The sequence below is a fragment of the Candoia aspera genome, chromosome 2, assembly GCF_035149785.1.
Source record: "Candoia aspera isolate rCanAsp1 chromosome 2, rCanAsp1.hap2, whole genome shotgun sequence".
Classification (NCBI taxonomy): Eukaryota; Metazoa; Chordata; class Lepidosauria; order Squamata; family Boidae; genus Candoia; species Candoia aspera.
The window spans coordinates 4,941,385-4,959,849 of record NC_086154.1 but is presented as its reverse complement, the minus strand read 5'-3'; positions in this window follow the sequence as shown (position 1 = coordinate 4,959,849).

Below are 18,465 nucleotides of genomic sequence, written 5' to 3'. Positions count from 1 at the left end.
CAGTATCTAGAGCTAAAACAGTGGGCATTTTATCCTTCCTATACATGTGTTTTCTGTGCATAAGATATATGTCTTCCTTTACATAGGTTTTGCTATGTGATGTTTTATTCTGACAGGAGCCAGCCTTTATATATAGCATATAGCATATGGCATCACTACTGCCTATACAATCTTTCCTTATTGTAAACATATAAGAAAAATATTCCAACAATTGTTTGTGAATAGTTTCTTCAAGGCCACCTCTATGGCTTCCTACATCATTGCATTGAAGCACAAATTGGTTTATTGACAGCGTTTGAGGCAGAGACACACCTCAAGAGGGTTAGGGTTACAGTCTCTCTTTATAGACTTACGCAAATTAGAGTATCCAGGAGATTGGATAGAGCAGCAAGCATTTCACTGGATTGTAACATATCAGTTGCCTAGCGAGGCTGGTGAGCGTTATTTGCTGTTACGTCAACATAGCTGGAATATGTGGAAGGCAGTCCTTGATCTGCAGGTTGTGCTCAAGTTTTGCAAACATTTCTTATCTATTGGGACTGTGTTGGGAATTGATGAAGATGTAAGCCATCTGGCTTGGTTTGCCTTCTTTCATGGTCTCTGTGTTGCCTTGCTAAACTCATATGGTTGCATTAAAGTATTGTCTGTTGTTAAAATATTGGGTATAAGCTGTTTTTCAAGTGTTTATTCACAGAAGGCTTATATTAAAGACAAACCATTGTTCAGGAATACCTTGTAAACTGTTCTTTGGGAGGGAGGGAGAGTCTTCCAGTGATGGTTGTGCAGTGGCCCTTTCTTTCAGAGCCAGATAAAGATCTGAGAATTGCTGCAGCTTTTTATAGCTTCTCTATTTATATGGTTTGATCCTCCCATCCTAATTCTGTCATTTGACCCACAAGCTGGATCATGTCAACATTTGGAACAGGTGTAGTATGCATAGTTTATTTTCTCAAAATCCAATCTAAGACCAGTTTTGGGTACTCTTGAGGTTGAAGGATCACAAGTGCACATGCACAGATCACCTCTAACTCAGGTAGGTGTCATGTTCACCATTCCAATGTTACCGTTACATCGTAACGTTTCGCATGTCATTTGGCTGATGCGTATTTTGTCTGGGAGGGGAGGAGGATTCCATCTCGTGGGATTGTTATGTGTTAGCAGCTGGATTGGAATGTGTTTGGGTTATCTCCTGTGTTCAAGGTTCCTTTCCCAGGACATCAGAAGAAACGGTTACCAACACCTGGGGGGGGGGGGGAGTTTGCAACGGCGGGGCGAGGGGAGGGATTACGTTTGAGCCGAGGGTTTTTAGTTTGTATTTGGCATGCTTTTGCTCATTCTCAGCTTTCTCTGTATTTGCATACTATTCTTTAATAAATCAGATATCATTAAGTTCCTGCTTGTGAGTCTGAGTCTATTAGGGTAGGCAATCCTTGTTAAGGTTTCCCTACTAACAGATTAAGCTACTATTATACCTAATCATTTGGCTGGGTGAAAGGTTGCAAGTGATTGTCTCCTCTCACGTGCTTCATGCAAATAGCCTGGGGGAGGGGAGAATCCTGCCCGGACTTGTCTTCTCACTTCCTTTTTTTTCTCTCTGCCGGCATGTAGCAAGCCAGGTAGCTCTCAATGAGAGCTAAGTCCTTTAAATGTTTTGCTTTTGTTTTTGCTTTCTGTAAATAAATTATTTTTTATAGAAATGCTTGGTGTGTGACTTTTGTTGACCTCTCCTGGGCTAAAGGCTTTCCCAGCATCTGCCAACAGGTTATGGGCCCAGTAAACAACGCAGTAAAACCCAGAGAGAAAAGAGAGGTCAGCTCCACACCTCGTGCACAATTTAAAGGCAGGTAGCAAAGACCTGTGAAGATTTTCTTTGGAGCCACCTGGAGATTTTCCAGCAACTGCCGGTCTGCAGGACTTAGAAGCTAGCTGAGGTGACTTGCAAAAGAAGGAAGAAGCCATGGCTACCTCCCAGCCCTCAGCGATGCCTCTGGAGCGCCTATCAGAGACCAACTATTTGAATTGGGCCCTGAAGATGGAAATGTATCTTCGCAGAGAGGATCTTTGGCTGCCAATTGGTGAGCAAACCCCCCAAAATCCCAATGCTGAATGGCTGAGAAAGGATGAGCGGGCTAGAGCCACCATTATCTTGGGAGTTGAGGACAATCAGCTAGTCCACGTGCGAGGCATGCAGTCTGCAAAGCAACTTTGGGACGCTTTGAGAGACTTATATGTAAAGGCAACAGCAGGGAGTAAAGTTACTCTGACAAAAAAGCTGTACAGAGCCTACCTTGCAGAAGGAGATAGCCTTCCTGAGCACCTGCATTATATTCAGCAGCTGTTTGTTGAGTTGCAGGAGAGAGGAATGGAATTTACACCTCTCACAAAATCCTATATCCTCCTGTCCTCACTGAATGCAACGTGGGACACGCTGATTTGTACCCTGGAGGCTATGCCTGAAGCAGACCTCACCCCATCGTATGTTACACAGCGCTTACTCGCTGAATGGGAGAAGAGAGAGGAAAGATCCCCCCCCATCTCTTCTGGAAAGCTGCAAGACCAGAAAATGAGGGAAAAGAAGGGAAAGGAACCTGAGGCCACAGCGCTAGCAAGCCAGCGATGCTTCACTTGTGGTTCAGCTGGACATTTGCAAAGAGACTGTGCCATGAGACCCAAGAGTAGAAAGACAGAGCAGAAGAACACAAGGGCAACACAGAAGAAGGCTCTTCAGACAACCCAGATTGCACAGGTTGCTGAGAAGGGTAATTCTGATGTATGGGTGTTAGATTCTGGGGCCAGTTGTCATTTATGTAATTGTAAAAGCTCTTTTGTGTCACTGTCTAAAACTGAAAGACAAAGTGTATCTTTGGCTGATGGGTCTGTGACCAAAATTATGGGACAAGGTGACTTGTATTTATCCTGCTTAGAAGAAACTGTAAAAGGTGTGTTGTATGTGCCAAATTTACAATCAAACCTTTTATCTGTGGCACAATTGGCTGCAACAGGGTATATCATAACATTTAAGAAAAATGGTTGTGAGATACGTAAAAATGGGAAATTGTGTGCTACTGGTATGTTAAAAGACTCCTTGTACATTGTGCAAAATGCAAGGAAGCCAAGCTGCAAGGCTGCAGTTGGCAACACACCATATCATGACCAATGTGTACACCTGATGCACAGGAGATTTGGTCATGCTAATATCAAGTATATAGCACAAATGCCACAGCTGTGTGCTGACCTAAAGATAAAACCCTGTGACAAATACTTAGATTGTGTAGTTTGCAAAGAATGCAAAACACTGAAAGCTCCTGTGAGTAAGCACAGTGACAGAGTTACAACTAGACCTTTGGAAATTGTACACTCTGATATTATTGGTCCTTTTGCTCCAAGTCTTGGACAAGCAAGGTATGCAATGACCATCATTGATGATTTCTCAAGATACACATTTATCTACATCTTAAAACATAAAGATGAGGCATTTGAGAAATTTAAAAGTTTTGTGACATGGGCAAATGGAAAATTCCCTAGGCCTGTATCTGCACTCCAATGTGATAGAGGAGGAGAATACCTTTCTCACAAATTCAGAAGGTTCCTAGTGGAAAAAGGGATAGAACAAATTCTTTCTAACCCGTACACCCCTCAGCAAAATGGTGTTGCTGAAAGAAAGGGCAGAACCTTGCAAAATGCGATGGAATGCATGTTAAAAGATTCACGATTATGTTTTAAGTTCTGGGGAGAAGCTTTATCGACTGCTTGTTATGTACAGAACAGGTTGTATAACTCTATGATTCAGGACACTCCATTCCATTTGTTTTATGGTGTGAAACCAAAGGTAAGCCATCTTAGAGTGTTTGGTAGCACTGCATGGGTTCACATTCCAAAACAGCAGAGAAGGAAAGGAGGCCCCACAACAAAGAAAGCCATCTTTGTTGGCTATGAACAAAGCCAGAGGAGCTACAGGTTCATAATGGGAGAGAAATTAATAATTAGCAAAAGCGCTTCTTTTGCTGAACAAAACTGGGGGAGATTAAATTCTAGCTCTCCAGTTGAACTGACCACCACAAGAGAACAGCAAGGACTTGCTGATGGTGATCTTTTGCCTGATGAGGACATTAAACCAGAAAAGCAAACTGAAGATCTGTCTGATGAGACAGATGCTTCTCAGGAAAGTGGTAGGAGTCAAAATTTAAGCCCTGTATTACCTCGCAGATCTCAGAGGAGTAATAAAGGCGTTCCTCCATCACGTTTTCAGGCTGAAACAGTAAAGGCTTTTCACATATTCACAGAACCTGAGTCTTTAGAACAAGTGAATGCTTTACCACCTGAGATTGCACAAAATTGGCATTCTGCCATGCAACAGGAATTAGCATCCTTGAAAGAAAATAAAACATGGAAACTGGTAAACTACCTCCCAATGAACGCTGTCTGGGTTGTAGGTGGGTTTTCAAACTGAAAAGGGATGCTGATGGCAAAATCCAAAAATATAAAGCAAGGTTGGTTGAAAAAGGGTTCACTCAAAGGAAAGATTTAGACTTTGACAAGACTTTTGCACCAGTTACTAAAGGTGAATCAATTAGATTACTGTTAAAAGTTGCTGCACTCAAGGGAATGTCAGTTAACCACTATGACATTCAAACTGCATTTCTCTATGGTGATTTAGACCACAGATTATACATGCAGCAACCCCCTGGCTATGAAAAAGGGGAGAATCTAGTCTGTGAACTGCAGAAGTCAATCTATGGGTTAAAACAAGCTGCTAGATCCTGGAACCAAAAAGTAGATGAAAAACTGCAGAATTTTGGTTTTGAAAAAGGAAAAGCAGATCCCTGTGTATATATGAAGAAGGACAAACAAGGCTGTATGTATCTGTGCATTTATGTTGATGATTTGCTGCTGTTCACATCAACAGAAAAACAAAGGCTTGATTTTGAAGCCTGCATGAAAAGCCATTTCACATTAAAAAGCCTTGGAATTATAACAACCTAGGTTTGAAAAAACACAGGAAGAAGAATGGTAGCTTTCTGTTAAACCAAAGGGGAGATAATGGTAATGTGAATGGAAAGACATATAAAGTCAGAGAAGATTGGTTTGCATCTTAATCTGTAGTGTAAAAAGGGGAGTGTTAAGGTTTCCCTACTAACAGATTAAGCTACTATTATACCTAATCATTTGGCTGGGTGAAAGGTTGCAAGTGATTGTCTCCTCTCACGTGCTTCATGCAAATAGCCTGGGGGAGGGGAGAATCCTGCCCGGACTTGTCTTCTCACTTCCTTTTTTTTCTCTCTGCCGGCATGTAGCAAGCCAGGTAGCTCTCAATGAGAGCTAAGTCCTTTAAATGTTTTGCTTTTGTTTTTGCTTTCTGTAAATAAATTATTTTTTATAGAAATGCTTGGTGTGTGACTTTTGTTGACCTCTCCTGGGCTAAAGGCTTTCCCAGCATCTGCCAACAATCCTTACATAAAGCTGAGGATGGGGGAAGGACGCCAATTCCCTCACAATTGCAACAACAGTTTCTGCTAGAGGTGAAATCTGATACTTGGTTGCAAGCGAATAGAGACAATGTTACATTTGACAGAGGCTTAGCTTGGAAGCAAAACCGCCTCTATGTCCCTGACAGTTTGCGAAGGGAGATTTTGATTAGGTCTCATGATGATAAAGTGGCTGGTCATTTTGGGTTTGTCAAAACCTTGCATCTGGTACGCCGCCAATTTTGGTGGCCCACATTGAGACGTGATGTAAAAAGTTATGTTGGCTTCTTGTCCTGTCTGTGCCATGTCAAAACGGAAGGGGGGTAAGCCGCACGGGCTGCTGCAGCCGGTGGCCAGCCCCTCCCATCCTTGGGAGGAGGTTTCTATGGACTTCATTGTGGATTTGCCTCCTAGTCAGAGAAAGACTGTGATTTGGGTGGTAAAGGACTACTTTTCCAAGCAAGCCCATTTCATTCCATGTGCTTCTATTCTGTCTGCTCAGCAATTGGCCCGCCTTTTTCTAATCCACATCTACCAGATTCACGGTAGCCCCTCCTGCTTGGTCACGGACCATGGGACACAGTTCACTTCCCAATTTTGGAAGGCATTTTTGAAGCTGGTGGGTACCAAGCAGGCATTGTCCACTGCGTCGTATCCAGAGACTGACGGATCTATGGAGGTTCTTAATTCCACCCTGGAACAATTTTTGAGGGCATTTGTCAACTATCAGCAGGATAATTGGGTTGATCTGCTACCTTTTGCTGAGGTGGCTTATAACAACACCGTCCATCAGAGCACAGGGCACACCACTTTCCATATTGTTTTTGGACAGGATTTTGTTCCCATTCCTGAGTTGCCTCAATCCCCCGTGCAGCCCTGCTCTGCTTCTGATTGGGCTGCTCAACTTGCTGATTCGTGGCCAGTGATTCAGCAGGCGTTGGCTGATGCCCAATCTGCCTATAAACTGCACGCTGATAAGTGACGAACCCTTCAACCTGCTTTTAAAGTTGGTGATAAGGTCTACCTTTCCACCAAGTTCATTAAGTCCCCTCAGCCCTCGAAGAAGTTGGCTCCTAAGTTTGTTGGTCCTTTTCCCATTGTGGGAGTTGTGAACCCTGTCATGTTTAAACTGGATTTGCCACACAATCTGAAATGTTTACATCCTGTTTTTCATTGCAGTTTGCTCAAGCCTGTCAACCACTCCCACCATTGGCATCCACAACCCCCACCTCCTGCTCCGATCATGATTGACGGACAGCAACATTTTGAGGTGAAGGAGGTCCTTGATTCTCGCCGACTTCGTGGCATCCTGCAGTACCTCATTTGGTGGAAACACTTTCCCCACCCTGAGTGGGTGTCTGCCCATGATGTTCACTCTCCTGTTTTAGTTAGACGCTTTTATCTAGCTTATCCTCTGAAACCTGCTCCTTAGTGTTTTTGGGGGGGTGGTTCACTGTTCCAATGTTACCGTTACATCATAACATTTTGCATGTCATTTGGCTGATGCGTGTTTCATCTGGGAGGGGAGGAGGATTTCATCTCGTGGGATTGTTGTATGCTAGCAGCTGGATTGGAATGTGTTTGGGTTATCTTGTGTATTCAAGGTTCCTTTCCCAGGACATCAGCAGAAACGGTTACCAGCACCTGGGGCGGGGGGGGGGGGGGAGGGTTGCAACGGCAGGGCAAGGGGAGGGATTACATTTGAGCCGAGGGTTTTTAGTTTGTATTTGGCACGCTTTTGCTCATTCTCAGCTTTCTCTGTATTTGCATACTATTCTTTTAATAATTTCAGATATCATTAAGTTCCTGCTTGTGAGTCTGAGTCTATTAGGGTAGGCAATCCTTACAGTAGGCTCTGTTGACAGTTCCAGTTGTGGTCTGTTGGTGATCTTACGGGAACAAGCATTCTGCCCAATATGTGCACTGTTTCCTGTAAACACAGTCCAATTCCTCATGTTTATGGGAAACAAGGACATTGTGAGAAATTCGATCTTAAGATCTAAGTCCAGAAACTCACAGCACAAGCCACTAGGGATGTGTGGAGTTCTTTATTATATCTGTATCTTACTCCGTTAAAGCCACAACTGGGTTCTACTTCCTCCTGCCTCCCTCTTTAAGCTTCCCACCTTTCCCACGGCCCATTCCTTCCTCTCAGTGTTCTTGGTGGCCTCCCTCTGTGCTGGCAGTTCACTTGGTGATAGCTTCCTGCACCTTCTGTTGCAGGTGGGACTGTTGCTGGTTGTTCCCTTCTCGCCCATTGTTCCTTCACTGTCTCTCATCCTTTCCTCATTCTCAACAATGTGTAAGGGTGGAGCACCCAGTCACAATTAGCCTTCTGGATTTTCCATCCTTACAGGCGTTGCTTAGGGCAGATGCTTCTGTAATAGTGTGTCCGGTTTTCTCTGTATTTTCCTATAGCCAAAAGCATTAAATCAGGAGACACATCACAGTTAGATGTAGCATAAAGCTCCCTTAAAACATCTCCTCTGCAGTTGCCTTGGATTACTTTTGTCAGCTGAAGCAGTTCTGATGGAATGTGAAAATGGGTTTAACTTCCTCCCAAGGCCTTCCTGGAAATCTCCACCTTGGGCATTTGCTAGCTAGAACTTTTTTGTCCTGAATTTATTGCTGCCTCTAATATTCTGTATTTATTAATGAAGTGGCAATTATGGGAGGTTCCTAAGCCATTAATTTATTTCAATCGGAAGCTGAAATAAGTAATTTGGCTGTCTAAAACTAGTCAGTTAAAACATCTTTTGATTTTACAATTTGGTCCAGATGTATTAGTAGCATCTAAAACACCTGAATTATTATTAGCACTGAAACATGCTTGGGATGATTCAAAATCCATGGCATTTTCTTTGAAGACAACTAAAGGATATGACTAGGTAGATATCGGGGTTTTGGTTTTGTTGTTACTTACAAGGATATCAGAACAAAGGGTTGGAATATCCTATTTTAACAATGGTTAAGAGTTCAAAAGAATATTAAGATCCTTCTATGACCTTATTATGAGACCTTTTCAGCTTTCAGATGCCTCAGATAAAGGTGAAGGCCATCTTTTAATTAATTAATTGATTAATTATCCTAATTTTCTAACACCACATCTTCGAGCCATACAGCCTGGGGATTTGTCCTCAGTTGTAGAGTAAACCAGTTAGGGAGTAGATGTTTGTGGAATCCAGTTTGCTCCAGAGAGGAAACTCAATGAGGAGCTTGGCCTGAGGGTCTCCAACAGAATAGAGGAGCATGCTAACCGTGTCAGATCTTACACAGTGTGCAGAGATAACAGGATATCTGGGCCCTATGCCACGAAGGGCTTATAGGTGACTGCTATACCCTGAATTGCAGCTGGAAGTCCAATGGTAACCAGGGTACCTTAATGCAGTAGTGGCATTACACAGGCATACCAAGGTGCTCCCATAACTACTCGTTCTGTAGCCTCCAAGGAGAGCCTCATGGGAGAGAACATAGTGGTAGTTCAGACAAGATGTAACTACGGCACGAATGACTGAAAGTGCCTCCTCCGTCCAGATATTGGCTGCAATTGGTGCATAGAGAGCATTTCTGCAGACGCCCTCCTAGCCACAGCTGCCACCTGCTCTTCCAACAGGAGCCAGGAATCTAGAAGGACCCCGTGTTGCACATCTGGGGCCCAGGGCTAGATTTCTCACTGCCGTCCCTCCCTCCTTCCCTCCCTGCAGTGGGAAGCAACCTCAGAGGGCACCAAAGCAATCAAACAATGACCTGACCATAAAAAGGACCATCTGTTAACATCCCTCAAGTTCAGATCATGTCACCGCTGTCCTGAGATAAAAACCGGCTCTAATGCATGGCCCCCAGTATATGTCAGGCCCACGATGGCCACGAACTCCTGAGCTGCTCTGGACTCAGGGGTGGAAGACTAAAGAACCCCAGCACCATAATCCTTTTTTTTAAAAAAAATATTTTTATTAAGAGTTTTTACATGGATAAAAGACAGATGTAAAAATATATAAAGCAAAGAGAGAAAGACAAAGTGCAAAAAGCAATACAGTAGAAAGAAACAAGAACCAGAAAGAAGAAAAAATAAGCGACTTCCGACTTTCTTTTCAGCAGTTATAAACAAACTCAGTGTCTCTCCTCCCTATTTATTTGATTGATTGATTGATTGATTGATTTCTATAGCTGCCCATCTCAGCAAGTGACTCTGGGCAGCTTTAATACCCAGCACCATAATCCTGGGAAACTCCACCACCAATCCTGCCACACAATTGCACAGCTCAGGCCGAGAAGCAGGTGCCAGGCTGGAACATCCGTTCTGTTCCCCCAAGTCCACTTTCACAGGGAGTCTCACATCCAGGTATCTCCGGGGCAGCAGCTCGATCAGCCACAAGAGTAGTTGCTCCATTTCACACTTGACAGGAAGAGTGCAATGTGTTAGTCTATGGTAGCAAAACATCAGAAGGAGTTTGGCAGCACCTCTTGTGACCAACAATTTTTATTAAAAGACATAAGCTTTCATGATCTGCAGCTTAGGCCTTTTAATAAAATGTGTTAGTCGGAAAAGATGCTACAAGACTCCTTTCGACATTTGACTTCTGCGCCCAATGAACCAGAGAGAAAAGGATCCAGTGCCCCAACGCTGAAAACAGAAATGGCACATGTGGCTCCTCATTTTTTCACTGCTCACAACACCCTTAGCAACTTGTGTGAATGCAGTCACCTATCCTGTCAGACCATGCACCAGACCAATTCTCAATAAAACTCTTTATTAAGAACTATTTACAATCAATAAGTCCTTCGAATAAGAAGACTGGAGTAATCAAGGCTAGAAACATAGCAAGGCAGCACTAGGTATTATCTGGGAGTGAGACTGGATCCAAACGGAACACGAGGACTGAAGACGGCAGATCTCGAACTGGAATAAACCTGGAACCACACAATATGGGATGGCTGGCTGAATGGATCTGGATGCAAGGCTACGATCAGCAAACTGAAACACGCAGAATCTCGGGCACAGGACTCAAACTCAGAGCAAGGCTAGACTCAGCTGGGAGCCCCAGACTGGGCTGGATTCTCTGGGCAAAAGACTCGAAGCAAGGCTTGGAACTTAGAACTCGACTTGGCTGGAAACCTTGGACTGAACTGGATTGACTGGACAGGAGACCTGGAACAAGGCTTGGGACTCGGGATTCGGTTTAACTCAGCTGGAAGCCCCGGACTGGACTGGATTAGCTGGACAAGAGACCTGGAACAAGGCTTTGAACTTGGAATACTGCTTGACTTGGCTGGAATCCCTGGACTAGACTGGATTGGCTGGGCAGGAGACTTGGAGCAAGTCTTGGAACTCGGAACTAGGCTGGACTCAGCTGGAAGCCCCGGACTAGGCTGGATTCACTGGGCAGAATATTCAGAGCAAGGCTTGGAACTCGGAACTAGTCTGGGTTCTGCTGAAAGCACCGTGTGTGCCAGAAACTCAGATCCTGAGCAAGGCAAGCAACACTCCCCGAAATTCGCAGGGTGGCTGCAGTAAACTGCTAATGGGCGGCAGTGTGAAAAACCCTTGCCTCGGTTGCTCCGCTGAAGGCAACACAAGCTCTCAAAGCTGGAGGCAAGGCACTGGCTCCTGGGCTCAGGCAACGTTGGATCCTCAAACACAGTGGGCGCGAAGATCCCTTCCTCAGAATCCAAGGCTGGCGCTGCTTCATTGATCACAGACGCCGCTTCTGATGTTGGTAGGGAATCCTCTGAAGCTGCAGGTCTAGAGGATCCGTTGTCTCCAGCAGCATGCTGTCTGCGTTGCTGCCTTTTATCCCATTCCTTGGCGTGCTTGGAGTCTCCTGCTGCCAATCAGGCTGCCTTCTCCTTCGCACACTTTTCAGCACGCTCTGGCACACACTGATTGGCATATTAAAATCCCCCTCCAGATCTCACCCAATCAGCATTGTGGATTCTTCCTGCTCTGCTGAGTCATGCTGGAGTTTCATTTCTCCAACTCCAGCACAGCAAGTTTCTAATTCCTCCTCTGACTCGGAAAGTGGAACTAATTCCAAGCCAGAGGCAGGCCTGGTCCTGACATCACCTGACTGAGGGCATATACCATGCCAAGCAACCCAACCACGCCCTTTGTACAACAACTTCACCTGGTTTTGGAATTCATCCATTTCACAAGAGGTCAAATCCTTCATCAACTGAATGAGCTGGAGGGGCGGGATAGGGGAGGGGGCTGGACCATGGACCCCTGCAGCTGATCTTGAGACCAAACCATGGGCCTCGCCTTGTGGAGCTGAACAGAGCTGGGGAGGGGGGTGGATGCTGGTCTCTTCCTGTGGTGGAAGAGGGAGAGCCGTCAGACCCAGCCCCTTCCCTCCTGAGGCTTAGAAGTCCTGTGTGCCTTCAGAGAAACTCGCTGCCATGGTTTCTTTAATAGAGGAGTAATGAGAAAGTTTGGAATCTCACTGAAATATGGTGTGTGTGCATGGGCACGTTGAATTCGTATAAACTTGCATCCCATTTTTCTGCTGGTGTTCTGTACTTTTTTTTGCTCTTCTTTGTTTTCTAGTTGTAGACCCACAAACACAAAACATGCACACACACCCAGAAAGAGATCTTGCTCCAGAATGGGGTTCTAGCTGATTACCTCCTCCTGCAGTTACAGCCAAAGTGGACCTAGGGAATTCATTGCCACATGACACAAGGCTGGACCCCTTTCAGTCAGGTTTCAGGCCAGGATGTGGGACAGAAACTGCATTGGTCAAAATTATGGATGATCTCTGGCAGGAGCAGGATGGAAGCAGTGCATCCATACTTGCTCTCCTTGACCTCTCAGTGGCTTTCAATACCATCGACCATGGTATCCTTTGGGGAGAGCTCAGGGAGCTGGGGGTGGGCGGCGTAGTTTTGTGCTGGTTCACCTCCTTCCTCCAGGGCCGATCCCAATTGGTGGTGATAGGAGAGGAGAGATCCGACCCTCAACCCCTCTACTGTGGGGTGCCGCGGGGTTCAGTTCTCTCTCCTCTCTTTTTTAACATCTACATGAAACCACTGGGTGAGATCAGCCGTCACCATGGGATGAGGTATCATCAGTATGCCGATGATACCCAATTATACATCTCCATCCTGGGTGAGGTAAGTGATGCAGTGACTGCCCTCTCCATGTGTCTGGGGGCTGTGGGGACCTGGATGGGGAACAACAGGCTTCAGCTGAACCCTGGTAAGATGGAGTGGCTGTGGATTGATGGTGCCTTGCCTTCCAGGAAATTGTCATCTCTAGTTCTGGATGGGGTTGCACTGCCCTAGACAGACTCAGTGCATAATCTGGGGGTTCTCCTGGACTCACGACTCCTGCTCGAAGAGCAGGTGGCAGTCGCGGCCAGGAGGGCCTTTGTGCAACTTTGGGTTGTGTGCCAGTTACACCCGTTCCTGGAATGGGAAGCCCTGGTCATTTCCCATATAGACTACTGCAATGTGCTCTACATGGGGCTACCCTTGAAGAGTATCTGGAAGCTTCAGCTGGTCCAGAATGCAGCCGTGCGGGCCATTTTTGGTGCCCCTAGGTCGGCACATATAACACCTTTGCTGTGTGAGCTGCACTGGGTGCCAGTTTGCTTCCGGGTCCAATTCAAGGTGTTGGTTATCACCTTTAAAGCCCTACATGTTGTTCTGATTTAAACTCATAAATGCATGGGAACCACTTTAAGGGGATATCCACCTGCAGGATTAACTACCTCACTTTCCACCCCAAGTGAGATGGCAGAACCAGGTCTTTAACCCTTTCTGGAAGGCCAGGAGAGAGGAGGCCTACCTCATCTCTGGGGGAAGAGTGTTTCACAAGGTGGGGGCCACAGCAGAGAAAGCTTGCTTCCTGGACCCCGCCAATTGACAATCTCTCATGGAGAGGGTCTGTAACATGCCTTCTCTGCCTGACCAGGTGGGATGGGTTGATATAACGGGGGTGAGACAGTCACTCAGGTAACCTGAACCCATGCCATGTAGGGCTTTAAAGCATAATTTATTACATGAAGTAATACATTAGAAGGGTTATAAATTCATTAGAAGGGTACTTTATTACATGAAATGCCAAAGGCATAAGAATTGCTTAAAGAACTAAAGCATAATTTGATGTCATACCTTCCAAATTTCTGCTTGCTTTGGATCTGGATAAAGGGACTTCTTTCTGTTGCTTTTATAATATTAGTTATGTGTCATCTGACTTTTGGCTTCAACCAGGGGCCTAGTCAGTGGGTCTCAGCAGAACACCGAACTAATAATCCTGCCATTAAGTGAAAGCAATTTGGGGCCCAACCGGAGGCACTTTTCACAAAGCAACATAAAGATCATAACATCAGGCACTGATCCAGTGGCTTCTACTGAATAATAACTTCAGATTCCAATTTAGAAAAATTGGAACAAGTTATAAACAATAGTAAGTGCATAGGAAAGCATTATTATAAGAGGCCAAAATGAATATATGAATATATATATACATACACACACACACACACACAAACATACATACACACACATACATACTTACATTCTATCTATCTATCTATCTATCTATCTATCTATCTATCTATCTATCTATCTATCTACATTCATTCATTCATTCATTCATTCATTACAAGACTTATTTTTTCACAATTAGCTGCTCTTTTGTATTCAGTTCCGGTCTTAATAAGATAATGTAGCACTTGGGGATGAAGATGCAGCCAAGCAGGCCACCACTAGAGGCCAAGATGGAGAAGACCTGCACGGCTACCATGTATTTCCCTCTGGTGCTCAGGTAGGCAGGCACAAAGGACACCCAAACACTGCAGAAGACCACCATGCTGAAGGTGATCAGCTTGGCTTCATTGAAGACCCCAGGCAGATTCCTGGCCAGGAAAGCCACCATGAAGCAGATGGCCGCCAGGAACCCTGTGTAGCTGAGAGCAACATAAAACATGGTGACAGACCCTTCGTTGCATTGCAAGATCATTTGTCCCCATTGGGAGTGCATGTCAGAATCAGGGAATGGGGGAGAGACCCCCAGCCAGATGCTGCTGATGACTACCTGGACACTGGAAGAACAAAGAATGATGCAGTTGGCCAAGCTCTTCCCCAGCCATCTTCTCATTCTGTTCCCTGGTTTTGTAGCTAGGAAGGCAAGGATCACTGTGACCGTTTTGGCCAAGACAGAAGAGACAGCAATTGAGAAGATGATGCTGAAGGCCATCTGTCGGAGTAGGCAGGTGGCTCTCCTTGGCTGGCCAATGAATAGGAAAGAGGTCAAGAAGGAAAGCAGGAGGGAGATGAGGAGGATGTAGGAGAGGTCCCGGTTGTTGGCTTTCACAATAGGAGTTTCTCTGTGTTTCACAAAGATTGCTAACACAAAGGCAGTAATTAAGGACAAGAAGAGTGCAATAGAAGCTAAGATGGCCCCCAGATTGTCATTGTAGGCCAGGTAAGTTAATTTCTTAGGGAGACATTTATCTCGCTCCTTATTTGGATGCTGATCTTCTGGACATTTGGTGCAGTAATCCGCATCTGAAGAGAAGAAAAGTAACACCAACTTCAGCCACTAATGGAAAGGCAGGTAGGAGGCAGAGGTAGAACATTCACAGGAGGTATCTAGAAAAGTGTTAGCCTTCTCATTGAAAGACTACTTCACTCTGGAGTCACTCACCTTCCTGAGCGGAAAAGGTCCCTTCTGCACAGGGAACACAGTCATAGCAGCAGATGGGCTTCCCTTCCTGGCCCACCTTGTAGTATCCGGACCGACAACTTTCCACACACCTGGAGGTAGGCAGGCTCTGAGCAGAAAATGGGGACATAAAGGCTTATAGATTAGGGTTGTCAGGAAAGGAATGAAAGTCTAAGGCAGAGTTGGCAAATCTCTAATGAAGGCTTTAGACCCAGGCCAAACCTGATTTAACTTTAAGCCTGGAACCAGCCTCAAGACCAGGAGTCCTTTTTAAGAGCCAGCATAGCATTTTAGACATTGGTTATTCTATTACGACTGTCTCATTTTCCTAAATCACAAATCACGTGATGATGGCAGTCCAAAATCAAATACATTAAGAGAGAAATAAAGAAATAATCTATGTCTTCCTTGATGGAGTTTTTAAAGGTTAATAAAAGGGACTTGCACATTAAGCTTAAGTACATTCAGAAATAAATTCAGTCTTCACACTGTAGTTTGATGAAGAAAAATAGAGATAGCTTACTTTTATTCAGTAGATTTGGATACAAGCAGAAAGCACAAAATCATCACTGGTTCTTTTGTAGACACTTTCTATGTGGAATAGAAAGGGTGAGGAGCTGCATTCTGCAGCCCCCCTGCCTGCATGTCTGCCCATGAGGTAATGGAGACTGTTAATCCCCAAGGCCAAAAAGGAGGAGGCAGTGGAAATCAGGTGACCCACGTGACATGCCACAAGCACAATAGAGACAAGTCCTCCAGAGGAACCCACTTACTATGCTTGTGAGACAACGCTGAGTTGACCCCTGATAATTCCAACACTCCTGTGAATCATCTGCCTCAATTTTTGCACTTTGTCTACTGCTCATGATCAGTTTAGTCTGCAGGTATCTTGGGACTGGTAGCTCCCCAGGCCAATTCTGTAAAATATCGCAACTATTATAAAAATAAAAATAAATGGCATTGTTTGAACTGGAAATCCAAATCAGTGTCCCTGGAATGAGTGAAGCAGGGGAACATGTAAGGCACACAGTTTAGGAGAGGTTCTCTGTAACTCTCATGAATCCTTGAAGTGCTTCATAAACCTCAAAGAAGGTTCAAGGTTCACAGAGACCATGTTACAACTATGACAAACCTGAAGAGGCAAAACAGGACTGAACTCCATGACTGTCCCCACCTTGTTAAACCTTTGGGGCCAGATACCATCATCGTGGTGAATGACAAATTTGGCTTCCTGGGATCTCTGTCTTGCAAAACTCCCAAATTTCACTCTGACCACAGACTTGTTGGGGAACCAAAGCCACTTCACAAGGTCAAAGTCAGCTGCCAGCTCTCCGTTCTTGCCCAGATACACCCCATCCATGGAACTGTTGTGGAACTGGGGATCTTGCAGGAAAGGATGAAACTGGAATGGTAAGAGCATCCACATGAACAAGAAAACTCTTCAGCCTTTAAAAGTAACCAACTTTCTTGATATCAGTTGTGTCATTCTGACATTTGGGCCTTCTGACTCCCTAGAAGAGGAAAGGCCTTAAAATGCAGCTCAGTTTCTGGTGTCATTTGTGGCAAGCAGTTGTGAATAGTTTGCCATTGTTTTCTTCTGCAGGGTTTTTTTCAACCTTCCAGTTTTGCTTACAGACCTAGAGTTACCTAGTGGTCTCCCATCCACTAACAACCAGCTATGACCTTACGTAACCTCCCAGCCTTGTCACCTGCTCAGTCCTGATTCCTTGCTGGCTCTGTTTCTAAACAGCTACCAAGTTTCCTCATGTCAGAAAGGGCCCAATTTTATTCCGGAATACTTTTTTCTGTGTGTTACGAGATGTGGATGTTGATGCCCTTAGATGGATAATTATCAATTTTATATATTTACATCTAAACTGAGAGCCAGTTTGGTGCAGTGGTTAAGGCATCAGGCTAGAAATGGGGAGACCATGAGTTCTAGTCCTGCCTTAGGCATGAAGCTAGCTGTGATCTTGGGCCAGTCAGTTTCTCTCAGCCCAAGGAAGAAGGCAATGGCAAACCACTTCTGAAAAACCTTGCCAAGGTAACTGCAAGGACTTGTCCAGGCCCTCTATGAGAATTGGACACAATTGAACAGATTAAAAAAAAAGTCTAATGACTTTAAATACAGATCGAACCTATATATATATTCTCTGTATTCCTATATCTTTACCATTTTGTGGGGGGCCAAATAATATAACAGAGTCCAAGTTGTTGTCTTTTCCTTGGCATGAAGGGAGTCAATATATGGGCACAAGAAAGGTCACTGTATTAGAAGGTGCTAGTATCAGCAGAAGGGGAGGCTTGAAGCTGCCTTAGAAAAAGAGAAGGTGGAGGCACCTGCTCAGCCCATAGCCAGGTTACCCATGTTGTTCTCAGCTTCTGCAGTCCCTGACTTTGCTGTAAAGGTCATATTATAACTTAGACTGCTCTGGTAACTCCCATCCATCACTTTGGAGGGTATGTAACCTGTAACCTTTGTGCCCTGAGCTGTTCTGCATTCCTTTGGAGAGGAGCCCAGTGATCACTGGAGTTGTGCATGCCAGTAAAAGATCTGCCTCTGTCTCCAAGCAAATCAACATCTTTATTTCTCTTCTGTGAAAGAGCACTGAAATTTTGCTTTGCTTGGCTTGGCTTGGCTTGGCTTGGCTTGGCTTGGCTTGGCTTGGCTTGCTTATCTATCTATCTATCTATCTATCTATCTATCTATCTATCTATCTATCTATCTATCTCTATATCTCTATCTCTATCTCTATCTCTATCTCTATCTATCTATCTATCTATCTATCTATCTATCTATATCAATCAATCAATCAATCAATCAATCAACCTGGTCCGCCCATAGCCAGGTTACCCAATGTTGTTTTCAGATTCTGCAATCCCGCTGTAAAAGTCGTATTATAATTTACACTGCTTTGGTAAACCCCTATCTATCACTTTGGAAGGGATATAACCTGTAACTCGTGGGCTTTGGGGCTCTTCTGCATTCTTTTGCCTAAAGCTGGTTTTCCATGGAAAAGGTGGGAGGTTAAGTCAGTGAACCTGAACCTGAAGATGTCTGCCGTAAGGGAAGAGGAAATGAGCTGCTGCGAACAGGTTACAATGAAGATGACTTGATAGATATTCAGTGTGGAATTTTTGGGCATCTTTGAGATGGACAGGAGGAGCCTGACTGCATTATTCTCAATTTAATAAGCAGCTTGATCCATAAACTTCACCCTTCCTTCAACCGCCATTTCTGCATTCTTCACAGAGAGAAACAGAGGCATAAACTCCTCCTTTGGAAACATTTTTATGGTCAGTTCAGGGGGCACATCTTGCTCCTTACACCCA